Raw genomic sequence first — 14,488 nt, 5'->3', positions numbered from 1 at the left:
AAATACATTTTTGCGGCGTTTTAAGCAAAGCGCCACAAAATATAGGTCAAAATTTTGCGGCGTTTTAAACTAAGCGCCACTAACTATCACTCAAAACGCGGTCGCTTCATCAACACTTACCTCAAACCCGTGGCGTTTTTGATAAAATGCCACTAATAACATTAACAAAACGGCAACATTTCAACAAATGTTTGAACAATTTTGCGGCGTTTTAAGTAAAGCGCCACTAACTATAACTCAAAACGAACCCGTTTCCCCAACAGTTTACCCAATGTTGTGGCGTTTCTGACAAACGCCACTAATACAATAGACAAAAACGAAAACATTTCAATAAACATAATTATAATTTTGCGGCGTTTCATTGAAAGCGCCACTAATAGCAACGTAAAACGGCGCAGTTTCAGTAACTCCTAATCCAACTTGTCAGCGTTTTTCAAAGCGCCGCTAATACAGATGAACAAAACGGCGCCGTTCCCCTTCCCAGTGACAAGAAACGACGCAGTTTTACTTAACGTTAAATACTCTTTCCGGCGTTTTGAGATAAACGCCTCTAACGGCTTTCATTGCAAAATTTTTTTTAAAATTTCTACAAAATTTAAAAATATTTATAATTTATTTTAAATTATATATACGCTAAGAATAGAATACAAATATACTAGCACGTGAGTTGTCAAAATAGTGTCATCCAAGATTGAAGTTAAATTGATCCAAAATTAAAACCAAAGTTATAAAATGGAAAAATTAATAATAAAAAATGAGAGAGTAATACATTTAAAAATAAATAAATTCGCGTTTTAAACCTGCTTAAATTATAATTTGTAATCCTTAAACCTCAAAAACCAAACCCCAAACCCCAAACCCTAAAGCCTAAACCCTAAACCCTAAAACCCCGAACAGTAAAAGTCAAAACCAAAAGTCCCAAACTGTAATTTTCCTAAACCATATTTTAGGGTAATTGCATGGCCAATGTTACTGTACAAAACATATATTTTATATTCATATATTAAAGTACTGCATGAATCTTTAGTAAAATCTAAATGTTCTTCAATTTTTAAACAGTATCCTTAAACCCTAAACACAAACTCTAACACATAAACTATTAACCCAAAATAATAAACAGTAAACTGTAATCCCTAAAACTCTAAACCATGGACATTAAATAATATATTCTATAACGCAAACCCAATAGGCCTAACCTGACCCTGAATTTTTAAACCCTAAATCACTAACTCTTATCTTCTAACCCTTAAACCCTATACACCGGCCCTAACTTGTACTAACCCTAAACCTTGTTTAATATATAAATTAAAAAATATTAATTAATCCAAACCCTAAATCGTAACCCGAATCCCTAACCCCTAACCCTTAAACCATATTTTATAAAAATTAAAATACACTAATTAATCTAAACCCTAAAGCCTAACCTGACACCGAATCCATAAACCTTAAATCCATAACTTCTTAATCTATAACCCCTAAATTACAACCCTTAAATTAACCAGAATCCATAATTCCATAATCTATATAAACGTTAAATTTGTAACTCTTAAACCGACCTTAAATCCTAAATTAACCGTATACCCTAAACTGCATATATATTAAACCCTAAACTATAATGATAAATAATTAAATATTTTAAAATTAATACTATCGTATCTTTTCTAATTATATATGAAATTATTTAATATATATATAAATTACAAATCAATCAGTCATGTACCTAAAATTTTTAAAATTATTTTAAATAATACTATTTCAATATTTCCATTTTAACAAATATTCAATTAGAAATAAATTGAATTTTAATTAATATAAATAAACAAATTAAATATAAAAAACAGATAAAATGATTTTGTGGCGCTTTAAGGAAAAACGCCGCTAAAGCACTAAAAAGTACCGAAACGATGCCGTCTGGCTTTGGTTTTTTGTGGCGTTTCGGTAAAAGCGCCGCTAATACTATGCTTCAACGGCGTTTTCCCATGTGCGCCACTAAATCCAGTATACATTAAGAACTAAACGCTGTGTTTTGGTTAAGATACTTTGCGGCACGTTACACAAATGCCGCTAATGATATACTTTAGCGGTGTTTGTGTAACGCGCCGTAAAGTATCTTAACCAAAACACAACGTTTAGTTCTTGATGTATACTGGACGCCGCTAATGATATACTTTAGCGGCGTTTTTCATCAAGCGCCACTAATTCTAATACTCCTCAAGACCAAACTCTGCGTTTTGGTTAAGATATTTGGAGGCGCTTACCACAAAACGCTGCTATAACTATCCTTTACTGGCGTTTCCCTTAAACGCCACTAATTATAGTATACATCAAGACCAAAACGGTGCGTTTTGATTAAGATATCTTGCGGCGTTTAACGCTCTGCGCCGCTAATACTATACATTAGCGGCGTTTTCTTTATAAGCGCCACTAATTGCAATATACATCAAGACTAAACTCTACGTTTTGGTTAACATCTTTTGCGGCGCTTTCGCTAAGCGCCGCTAATACTGTACATTACCGGCGTTTGTTCATAAGCGCCACTAATGCCAATATACATCAAGACCAGAACGCTGCGTGTTGGTCTTGATATTTTGCGGCGCTGCGTGGTAAACGCCGCTAATGATGTTCTTTAGCGGCGTTTTGTTAGAATCGCCGCTAATACTAGATCTTTAGTGGCGTTTTTTTCTTTGCGCCGCTAATGGTCGATTTTTAGCGGCGTTTGTTATCAAAACGCCACAAAATATGCCGCTAAAAGCCTGTTCTGGTGTAGTGGATGAAGGATCAACAAGATGATCAAATGACTGGTTCCACCTCCTGCCTCTTTAGTTATGCAGTCAACAACCTTATTATTGTCTCTCAAAATGTGAAATGCAATATAATATTTGTAAACTTTAAATTAGTATAATATTAGAGTAAGAATATTTAAATTAAAAATAGCATATTAAGGATGCAATATAATATGGATGTAAAATGCAAGCCTCAATTGTGTAAAGTGAAGATGTGACAACCCTTAATAATTAACTATAAAACACAGAGGCATAAGTGAAATTAGCCCATAAATTGTTGGGTATTGTTGATATAAGATTTAGTGGGTAGCTGAGTTGACCAGTTCATCTTCTTCTTGATATTTAGTTGGTTAGAGTATGGAGAAACATGGTTTTCTTGTGAAGAAGGAGATGGGGTAAAAAATGGAAAGTCTCCATAGAGCAAACCCCTTTAAGAGTCTTTAGAAGTGTATTGTAACACCCCAAACTCGGCCTAGATGTCGTGACCAGATCTAGAGATATTACTACAAAATATTTGAAAACCTAGAAACCGTTTGACTTGAAAGGATGATGCTAGCTCTTGCTAGGTAAAAATCTAGTTTATTGGAGAACATTTCTTTCTTAACCAATTTGGTAAAAACGTTGATTATTTATACTTTTTAAGCATTTAGGTTTGCAACAGAGTTCTTAATCTAACTTGAATTTTTGTAAACTACGATTTGTTGTTGGAAAACCACTGTTTTGCAAATACGGTGAGTATCATAAGAAATACGTTGAATAATTAAAAGTAGAAAACAAATCAACAAAATAAAACCCAAACTTTAAAACAGTCCAAAAATACTAAAACAAAATAGACTAGTTTTTAATAGCTACTAAATAAAAGTGTTTAGTCGAGCTCCTATCGCATTGACCCGTCCTAGGTCCGAGGGTTACCTGAAAGTAACAAATGAACAGAGAATGAGTTTCGAACTCAGTGTGTAACATACCATAAAACCAACAGAAATCATTTCATACATATCTAAAATACAGAAATAGTGATAGAACACATTAGATGCAGATTTATATTCCTACCCCCATCCGCTAGACACCATCTCCGACCATCCAAACACACCATATAGCGTATTAAATACCTATCCATCCCTACACATCACTTAGTGTCAGTATGACACTTTTCAAAATATTTACAGCATAGTTGCTTGATCAATAGGCCATTTATCACCAAATACAAATATACATGTGACTGAGCCACCAAATACAACAGATAATTAAACTGCTAACATTTCCTCCAAAACACAAATCCCACCCCAATACACATACAAAATTTATCATATATCCATTTCATACATGCTCTCATAATAGATATTGATTATGCTTGACAAAAAATAGATCAGACTTATCTTATTATAAATCATATAGATCATACATCATAATAATCATGCATACACATATCAATATTTCACACTAACAGAAAATTAGAGATCATTGTTAAAACCTTAATTTATGTCATATAGACCCTACGGAAGGCCTACGTTCGACCTGAATGACGTTTACAACCTTAGGGTAAAATTTTAGAATTTGGGCCCACACAAGCGGCTTACTTGGCCAGCCCGTGTGGCTCACACACACCTGTGTAGCCCACGCGACCCAATTGGCCTAGATTGTATGTCTCACATGGTCTAGCACATAACCCGTCACACACGACCTGGCAAGCGGCTATGTGGTATCGATAGTTCCCTTTTTCGGCTTCCGTCGTTCACTGTTTTCTCAGATTTTAGTTACAGACCTTTGTAAAAAATCCAATGCGCGCTCAAAATCGAATATTCCAATACCTGGATTGATGAATAATACGAATTAATAACTGGAAAATTACCAACCTAAATGATTGATTTAACAAAACCTACAACAAACAAACCTAATAACCGAAACGAAGGAACCCCACAACAACAAAACACTCACCTCCTATCGTAACAACAATTGAAACGAACTTAAATCGTGGAATAACCCACCGTCACACGATCCTCTCCTATTCATAACACACATAAGAATTAAATTTCCAATTAATTCCTTTGTAACAAACATAAAAAAGAAACAAACAATTCCCCCAAAATACATATCCAACAATATAACTTAAACCTTACCCAACACCACGAAATCACACAGGAGTGTAATAGTAGAGAATGAATTGAAGAATAGAGATTATGAGCAATTTCGGCTTTGTAGTTGGTAAAAGAAAAATCAAAATTGAAAAGGAAATATTTGGGGAAAAGAAATTAACAACAAACAACAAAAGAACAGTAGCATAAAAAGAAAAAACGTGAAAAATAAAAATGAGGGATTTTAGGAGACCACTTAGGGATAAAGTCAAAACAGTACTAACCACCACCTACATTTTGAAATTTCAATTTGACCCCACTACTACGAGTGAACAACACAGACAGAAAGAAAAAATAATATCCCTCACTAGCACACACATGGTTTCAAACACAAGCCCAAAGGGTAAACTAACACTTTACCACTAAACCAGCAGGCTCATTCTATTACAAGTTAACCAAAAATAATATTTAAGCCCAACGAACAAAGATAGGCCTAGGAACAAAAATAACATAATTTTTCCAAAAGAGAGACTTAGGCCCATAACCTTAAACACACACCCAAAGTACTTAACCACTGAAGCAGATACTTAATTATGACATAATTTAAAAAATCAAAAATTCATATTTTTGGGGCGTTATATGTATATAAAAGGGATTTTTTCGGGTTGGATTTCGAGTTGGGTTATGATATATTCTATAACAATTTGTCCCCCACCTTATCGAAGAAGAGTTATAAAGTGACTCTTCTGAGACAGACTTACACGCATGCATTGTATAATTGGGAGTTTACTACATAAGTTTTGTAATACCTGATTTTGGCTCAGGTAAATGGCCCAAATTACGAAAGAGCCTGTAAGGCCCAAAATGAACAACGGCCCAAACTACAGTGATCCAGTAACGCTAGAAACCCTAGGGTTTCTAACCTTTGCGCCGCAGCCACCTAGCTCATCGCACAGCTAAGACCCGATCGTACCTGCACATCAAGCAACAAACAACAAAAAAGGAAAGGAAATCAAATATTTGCAGAATCAAATCAAACAGATTCATTTTTTTATTCTTATTTCGGCTATAAAAAGCCATTGGATATACTGTAATAAGGATCCAGAAATCAATAAGAGGAAAAGCACGTATTTTTCACAGCAAACAAAAAACTCAAAATCAATCGGAAACGAAGGTTGATATATTTTTCTTAGTTTCGTTTCATATTATATTTTCTTTTCATTTTTTTATTATTTTACCGAAACAAAAATAAAATAAAGGAAAAACTCTTATCTTTGCTCGCTTCTGAAACGCCGTTGGGGCGGCCGAGGCTCGTCTCCGAGGATAGATGACCGGAAGTCGAGGGGTTTTAAGGGATCTTGGAGTGTTGTTGACGTTTTTTGAAGGAGTTGAGCCCAGATTTGGGCTTAGAGAGGCCAAATGAGCCGAATAGGGGATTTTCCCCTTTTTTCGGCCACCGTAGACGGTGGCGCCGGTCGATGCTGGACTTAAGCCGAACTATTGAAGAGGGTGGGAGAGTTTTTTGAAAGTTTTTTTTTCAAAAAGAATGAAAAATGAAAATTTTTGAATTATTTTTGGGTTAAATAGCCTTTTGGAAACGACGTCGTTTCATTAGGCCTTCCCAGGTGCTAAAACGACGTCGTTTTGGGGAGGTCAACTCGAATCCGACCCGACCCATTCTAGGATCTGCGTGTTTTTGAGCGGAGGGTTAAATTCGCTTTTAGCCCCTCCGCCTTTTAATATTTTTGCAATTAAGTTTATTTTGTTTTTTAAAATTCGCTTTTAATTTATTTTAAAATTCAATTTGGTCCGTATCGAACGACGCTGTTTAGAGGGAAAGGGAAAATTGCCCTTCCAGTGCCTCCATTATTATACGCGCATTCAATACAGTCCTTTGGGCTTTACTTATTTGCGGATTTACCCCAGATTTTTTATTTGTAGTTCAATTTAGTCTTTTTTTTATATTTTTCTTAAAATTAGTTAATTTTAATAATGTAATTATTATTTTTATTTTTATAATTTTCATATGTAATTATTATTATTTTATCTATATATATATGTATATTTATTTTTATGTACGTATTTATATTTTTTTCAAACTAATATTTTTGCATATTTATATATATACACATATTTTTTATTTAATTAGTTTTGATAATGTAGATATTATTTAATTATTTTAAACCTATATATATTTTTATATGTACATGTATACATTTTTTATGAATATTATTTTATTTATATATATATGCGTATATATCTATGTTTTTTATTTATTTTCAAAAAAATGTTTAACTACCTATTTATATTTTTAACACATATTTTATAATTTATGTATATATGTATATTTATATACTTTTCTTTATTTTCATAAATGTATTATATATTTATATAAATTTTATAATTCAAAATTTTATATGTAAATCATGTGTTTGTTTGTTTTTTTCTTCATAATTTCAATGTATATGTTATGTATCTCTTATTCTTTATATATTTTTTGTTTATTTCAATAATTTGTTTATCAATTTATGTTTTTATATTTTTTTATTTTGCTCATTTATTTGATATTTTGCATGTCATTATTTTTATTTATTTATTTATTTATTCATATTATTTCTATACAATTGTTGTATTTATTATTGATATTTGTTTAAGAGGCATCTATTCATACATTCAACATAACATTACGTCATCTTTTTACTCGAATTTAAAAATGAAAATTTTCAAAATAGAAATAATACTCGTATTTAGGATTTTCGAGAAGATTGAGCCCTAACGTATTGGGTTCCGATTTTCTTCGTTAAATCTAACAATCGAGAATTGCTCTTTAATCAAACAAAATAAAACTTGTCATCGAGAATTCAATATGTTGTGTCCTAACGTATTGGATGTGACACGTTGATTTTTCGAGACAAGGATTTTTTAAAAAAAATAAAGGAAATATTGAATGTTTGGGATTTTAGGAAATTGTGCCCTAACGTATTGGGCTGCGATTTCTTCATAAATTTTAAACAATTAGATATTTTCTTAAATTTTGTTACATGAGTTTTTTGGACTAACTCATCTTGAAGAGAATAAAATGTTGTGCCCTAACGCATTGGGTGTGATATTTTTCTTTTTTTTTTTCAAAAATGAGAAAGTCTTAATAAATAATTTAATTTAATTAAGGATCGCATTTTTTTAACTCTCGACTTTAAGACATTAGTTAATCAATTTGGTACCAATTTTTGGGCGTTACGAGGGTGCTAATCCTCTTCGCACGTGAATCGACTCCGAATCCGTTTTTCTAAAACTCGTAGACCAAAGCTATTTTTTAGGTGATCCAATCACACCTCAATAAAAGATTGGTGGCGACTCCCAATTTTTGTTTTTTTAAAGTCGACAACTAAATTTTTGTTTTTTTTCAAAAATTAAAAAATGGTTTCGACAAATTTTAACTCGAAACTTTACTGAGTAAGTTTTGTTGTCTGACAGTGTGGTACAGAAGTTAAAAGGTTATTGGTGAATATTTTAAAGACCATGAGATTCTTAATATTTCGTAAGCAGAAAGTTATGATCATAAATCAACAAACCGTGAGAATGGAGTTGTGATCATAAATCAACGAACTCTTAATGAATTGTTCATGATCGTAAATCAACGAACTTTTAATGAATTATTTATGATTATAAATCAATGAACTGAAGTTGTGATCGTAAATCAACGAGCTTTAAAAAATTACAGTTTTGATTGTAAATCTGTGAACTATTTAAATGGAGTTGCGATTGTAAATCGGTGAACTCTTAATGAAGTGGTCATGATTGTAAATCAATGAACTGAAGCTGTGATCGTAAATCAACGAGGTTTGAAAAATGAAAGTTGTGATCATAAATCAGTGAACTGTTTAAATGGAGTTGCAGTCGTAAATCAACGAACTCTTAATGAAGTGTTCAAGATCGTAAATTAGTGAGCTTTAAAAAATGACAGTTGTGATCGTAAATCAACGAGCTGTTTAAATGAAGTTGCGATTGCAAATCGATGAACTCTTAATGAAGTGTTCATGATTGTAAATTAATAAAGTGAAGCTCAGGGAGCTTTAAAACTAGTTTGAAGCAACAAAAAATATCGCACAACACACATGGGTCTTCTTGAAAATAGAACTTCTGTTTCCTAGTTTTGAGGCAAGTAACAATAAAGAACCATGTGCATGTAGAGAAAGAGATATCGAAAAGCTAAATAAATTAGCCTTTAATTGTTTGATACAACTACTTCATGATTATATGAACAAGGTGCGACTTTTTCTGAACCAACTAGATCTGAAATGTCTGAGTTTAAAAAAATTATTGAGTAGTTACGAAAACAAAAAGAATAGAAATGAGAAGAATTGAACTAGAGTTAACCTATCTTTAAAATGGCTATACACAAATAAAGCAAAAAAATTATCTGAATCACCAGGTGAAAAATTTATGGTACTTGCAAAGCTTGTGATGATAACCTCATATTCTTCACCAACCTTAATTTTAGTGAGACCCACTGGCTTTGGTTCCATGGAAAAGAAACATTACCATTTTCTTGCATATGCTCGTCAACATTCTCTTTTAGAGGAATGAACTCAAAATACCCAATATTAGGAAGCACAACATAAGTAGCTAACTCAGGAGGTAGACTTGGATTGATATTTTTGCAATTCACCCCTTAGAAGAACCGTAATCAACACTTATAAATGCCTTGAATGTTTCAGATAAAGTTCCCTGGACCTAGTCATGATCCCATAAATGTATTTAACATTGGGGAACAACTCTGGTATTAATCCATACCAATTACTTGACCTTGAACATTTCTTCTCAATCAAATAAGCCAATTCAGGATTTGGCTTTCAGCAATTTGGCCATAGCAGACTGAACAGAAGGAGAGCTGATTCGACTTGTGAGGACCCCTTCTCTTATGTCATCACAAAGCTCTTCTCGAGCTTGTTCGAAAGTTTAAAATTCAAGAAAAATGCTATGTGCAAAAGTAGAGGAAACCAATTGAATTTTCCCACGAAAAATTAGCCCACATAAAAGATGACAGTACAAATATTGGTGAAAATCAGGACCAAATATCACATCATCAGGGATGCAACACTCAGATTGCATTAGTTTCATCTCTTTTTTGAAGTGCGAATTGCGAAAGACATTGGTGGTTGTAGTTCCAGCAAACAAACCCCATTTTTTCTTACTCTGCTTGCTACTGTAAATGAACTGCAAAGCCTTACCATTCTCAATAGGAAATTCTCTATTTTTGAAAGCAAAAGAAGAATGGTATATTCATAAATTAGTTTCCATCAATTCATCATTGAAAGGCATAAATTAGGGCGCTAAGAGAAATGGTTGTTATCTATTTTTTCGGTGAGAATCGGGGAAAAGGCACCATCAGCAACTCATTAAATATAAGGTTCCAAGTCCTTGTGAGTGACGAGAGGAACACAAGCCTTGAAGCTTTCGGGGTCAATTCTGCCATTGAGGACCATATTCTGCAAATACTCGACGCATCTATTTTCTTCCAAAATCATCTTTAAAGTCTCTCTTCGAACATTCTCAATCATTACTTCGAAATCTGCTATAACCTTTTCAACGTCAAGAATTTCCATCTTTTCCAAAATCGTTGAAACTGTGACTAAAAATAAGAGAAGGCAATGAAATGATCACTATCTAACTTCCCATTGAAGAAACTGATTGGAAAGCATGAAAAAAGAAGCAAATTACTATCAAGATCTCAAAAAAAGTTTTAAACTAGTTTTTTCCCTTTTTATGCAACCAAGTACAAGCGAGATGGAGCTTGGACATGCTTTCCCCTGCCATAAAGAGAATCAGATGCCGACACTGAAAAATTAGCAAAAAGATAAAAGAGCATGAGCCAAAGAGCATATCATATAAGGCACATAGAAAGAAAAAATGGGTGATATAGAGATAAACTCCCTATGCTCAAGTTGATTGTACTCAATCAGTATACGAGGCTACTAATGATAACATGTACACATGACATGATCGGGTAAAAAACAAACCCCAAATTTGCCAATTCTCTACAGTTACAGGCGCAAACAATATGTTGATATTTAGTATTGTCATTGTTTTCATGCTTAATGAGTTAGATGATATCTTTCCCCTATTTTTTCTGAAATACTAAATTACAAGAAGACAAACCACAGTTAATTCGAACTTCACCACATCAGACTTGAGGACCTCATAGAGTTGAGCATAAACCAACTCAAATGGCAATTGGAGGCAAATGATACTTAAAATAATGATAAAATCATTTTTGAATCGTTTGAAATAACCAAACCATTCATATCTTTGCAATTCTTTTTTCTCTTTTGTTTTATCAATTCCTAATTTTTTTTTTACAAGTTCTGGGGAAGGCTGCAGTGAGTTCCACTCCATCCCAGATAATTTGTATCTTTGGCTTGTGCTGACTAAAAACTTAAGATGCCATCTGGATGAAAGCGCAGAGTTTTTACGTTTCCAGAATTGGAAAAATAACACAGCCCACAATACTATGCTTATGAAGAAAGCAAGGAATACTAGTAATTTTAATGATCTGGATAAATCATTACACACTAGAAATTAAATTAAAACCAAAGATAAGAAATTCAACAACTGATAAGATAATTATAACTTCCAAGAAGAAAGAGAAATGGTGAGGCTTACCCAAAATCAATCAATTGCAAGATAAGCCCAAATGTAGCTGGAAAAATCATCCAACGTGTATACATACCAAGAAAAGAAAAATAAACTACAATCTTTGCCCAAAAATATGAATAAATTTCATCAATTGGTTAAGCTCTATCTTATGATGTTTCTAATGTACGAATGATCCCATCTTCAAAATTCTAACAGTCCCGATTGCTAGCATGCCAACAAAACACAACAATAGTAAGTCAATTTGGTTTCTCATTCTCTTTTTGCATTTGCTCCCCTCCTCCATCTCTTTCCATCATTTTATCAAACACTTTCTTTACATCATCAACTTTTCCACACGAATATTTCTTTCTGACATTTTATCAAACACATTCTTTGCAAACTCTAAACAATCACAACTAGTCATATATGAATCAACACATTTATGATAATAAAAACAACAACAAAAGCCCCTATTCTCAATAAAACCTAACCCTTGATGTAACACCCCAAAATATATAGGTTTAGATGAAATAAATTACTAAGAAATAACTTAGTCTTGATGGTCATGTAGTTTGAAATCAAAGGTTCAAATCACATTCCTCCCATTTTCTTTTCTAGCAACCTATGATCAAAACCATACTAGAATATGTATTAATTAGTGTAAAAATATGTTAAGTATGGGCAGCCGCCCAATTGGTTAAGTATCCACTCTCCCTTTACACACCAAGTTTGAATCACGCCACCCTTCCCTATTTCCAATTTAAATTCGGCAGCCAAGGGGTAATTTGAAAACCCTAGGTATTTAATCATTGTTTTCCTAATTACCCTAAAATTTTAATTCCTTTCCCAATACAATTAGAATTTTCTCTCAATCCCTTTCTTTATCATCTTATTTTTCTCCTCTTCTCCTATTCTTTTGCATCACATCTTTACTCCATTGCTGAGAATTCTCTTCTTGCCTTTCGGATTGAACCTTTTTCTTATTTAACCGTTTTTTATTGTTTTGGTGATTACTGTCAATAACGCCCTTGTTCTTGCTAAGAAACGGTAAGTGAACCTTAATCCTATGATTTGTTTCCGTAATTTCACTGTATAAATCTCCAGCCTTAATATTTAAGTTCGATTAATGGATTTAATCGAAATCTTGTCACATAACCTTGAAAGTAATATCTAATTTTTGCATAAATGTCATTTGAAGGACCCGATTTAGGTATTTTAGATCAGATTTGAACGGAAGAGACGTTGTTCAAGACTCTGGTGATAGGTGTGTGTTTTTTTGCAAGTGAATCAAAATAAAACCGAGCCTAGGATAGCGCCACACAGCCAGCCACACGGGCATATGGGTTACCCGTGTGGACCACACGACCATGTCTCCCCCGAAAACCCTAGGATGTTCGATTCTCACACGGCCTAGGACCCCCACATGCTCGTGTCACCCCTAAAGCTTAACTTTGCATGTTCCACATAGTCACAGTGTGTCACACGGCCTAGCCATAGCGTAATTGATGTATTTTTTTTACAGTTTACTCTAATTAATTTTGGACATGAGGTCTACTAATTTTAATATTTTATTAATTATTTTCTAATTACCTAATGTATTAAAATGTGAATTATATGAAAGATTTGACACAAGATTATTAGATTTTAAAATTATTTTTAATTGAAAAGATCTCTTTTAAGAGATCAAGTAGGGTTGAATTTATTAAGGAGAGCAAGTCAATGCTTGTTGCTTGGCTCTTTATATGTCAACATTGTCTTTATTTTTAGGAGGGAGGTCACAGACTTTTGTTACGGAGGATATTAGATTTATTGTTATATATTTTGGGGGTGGAGCTGCCATAGTTTTCTTTTCTTTTATTTAGAATTTCCTTTGAGCAATTTTCTTTCATCCTTCTTTGATTATAAGTAGCTGAATTTCAATCTAGTTAAAGGTGGATAAAATTTCGGTGTTTAGGTTGTAAGACTTAAAAGTGCACTTCGATCTTTTGTACTTTGGTATTTGCTTTTTCTCCAATTTCAATATATATATATATATATATATATATATATTCTTATTATTATTTTTGGTATCGTTTCGAGAAAGGCCTCTTGTTTGATATTTGGAACAATATATGGTAAAAAAATTGATTCGTAATTGTTGATTTATTGTATCGAAGAACAAATTGACGTGGTTCAATTGGATTTGCAGTTAGATGATGCCATAAGATCACGCGGTCTAGTTTAAATGGTTCGTAGAATTGAGATCGTTTTTTTTGAATTAGATTCTTCTCGTTCACTAAGTTGTCAAAAAATTAAATCATAGAAGCTACTTTGTTTGACAAGAGTTAATTGTTAAGATATTCCTACAGTTAATTTATAATTAAGGAAGGATTAGTGGTTAGAGGTTGTTCCATGATCACTGTAGTTTGCTTTTCATCGAGTGAAAAGACATCCATAATCTGTGATCAATTTCAAAATAAAAACTAATGTTGTACCAGTGGCTAGGGTTTTTATTAATTTGGTTTAATCTCTTTAGTTCATAATTTACTATTTACTTTTTTTCATTAATTTCATAGGTTGACACAAATCTTGGTTGTGAGAAATCATAAAATTGATCCATCTAATTTTGTAGGGTCCACCCTATTTCTATAACTACAAATTTAATTTTAGTTTTAAGGGTAAAATTTTTCTTTTGGTGGATTTGACACCTATCAAGGAGTTATAAGCATAATTAAAATATAATCATAAACAATGCATTTTATAATTATATCCAAAATAAAACATTACAGTTCATGGTTGCACTAAAAATTAGAATATATCTTGGAAGGTTGATTAAGTTTAAAAAAATAGAATATATCTTGAAAGGTTGATTAAGTTTGGTAAATAGTCTCTTTTAGTCGTCAAATACAACTGGTGTTGTAACCTAAAATTTGTCTGGTAGTTGTAATGTGAAATTCAACATCAAGATAAATAAAATATGGAGACCGATGATTTTTTTACACAATTCGGTTTGACAAC

General features: G+C 32.7%; 1 pseudogene; it reads right to left on the bottom strand.

Annotated features, from left to right (window-relative positions):
• Positions 1-9,127: 9,127 nt before the first annotated feature.
• Positions 9,128-12,580, bottom strand: LOC105772056 (jasmonoyl--L-amino acid synthetase JAR6-like; annotated as a pseudogene).
• Positions 12,581-14,488: the final 1,908 nt, after the last annotated feature.

The sequence above is a fragment of the Gossypium raimondii genome, chromosome 6 (genome assembly GCF_025698545.1).
Source record: "Gossypium raimondii isolate GPD5lz chromosome 6, ASM2569854v1, whole genome shotgun sequence".
NCBI classification, from domain to species: domain Eukaryota; kingdom Viridiplantae; phylum Streptophyta; class Magnoliopsida; order Malvales; family Malvaceae; genus Gossypium; species Gossypium raimondii.
The sequence above is the reverse complement of the archived record's forward strand: the minus strand, read 5'-3'. Positions and strand labels throughout refer to the sequence as shown.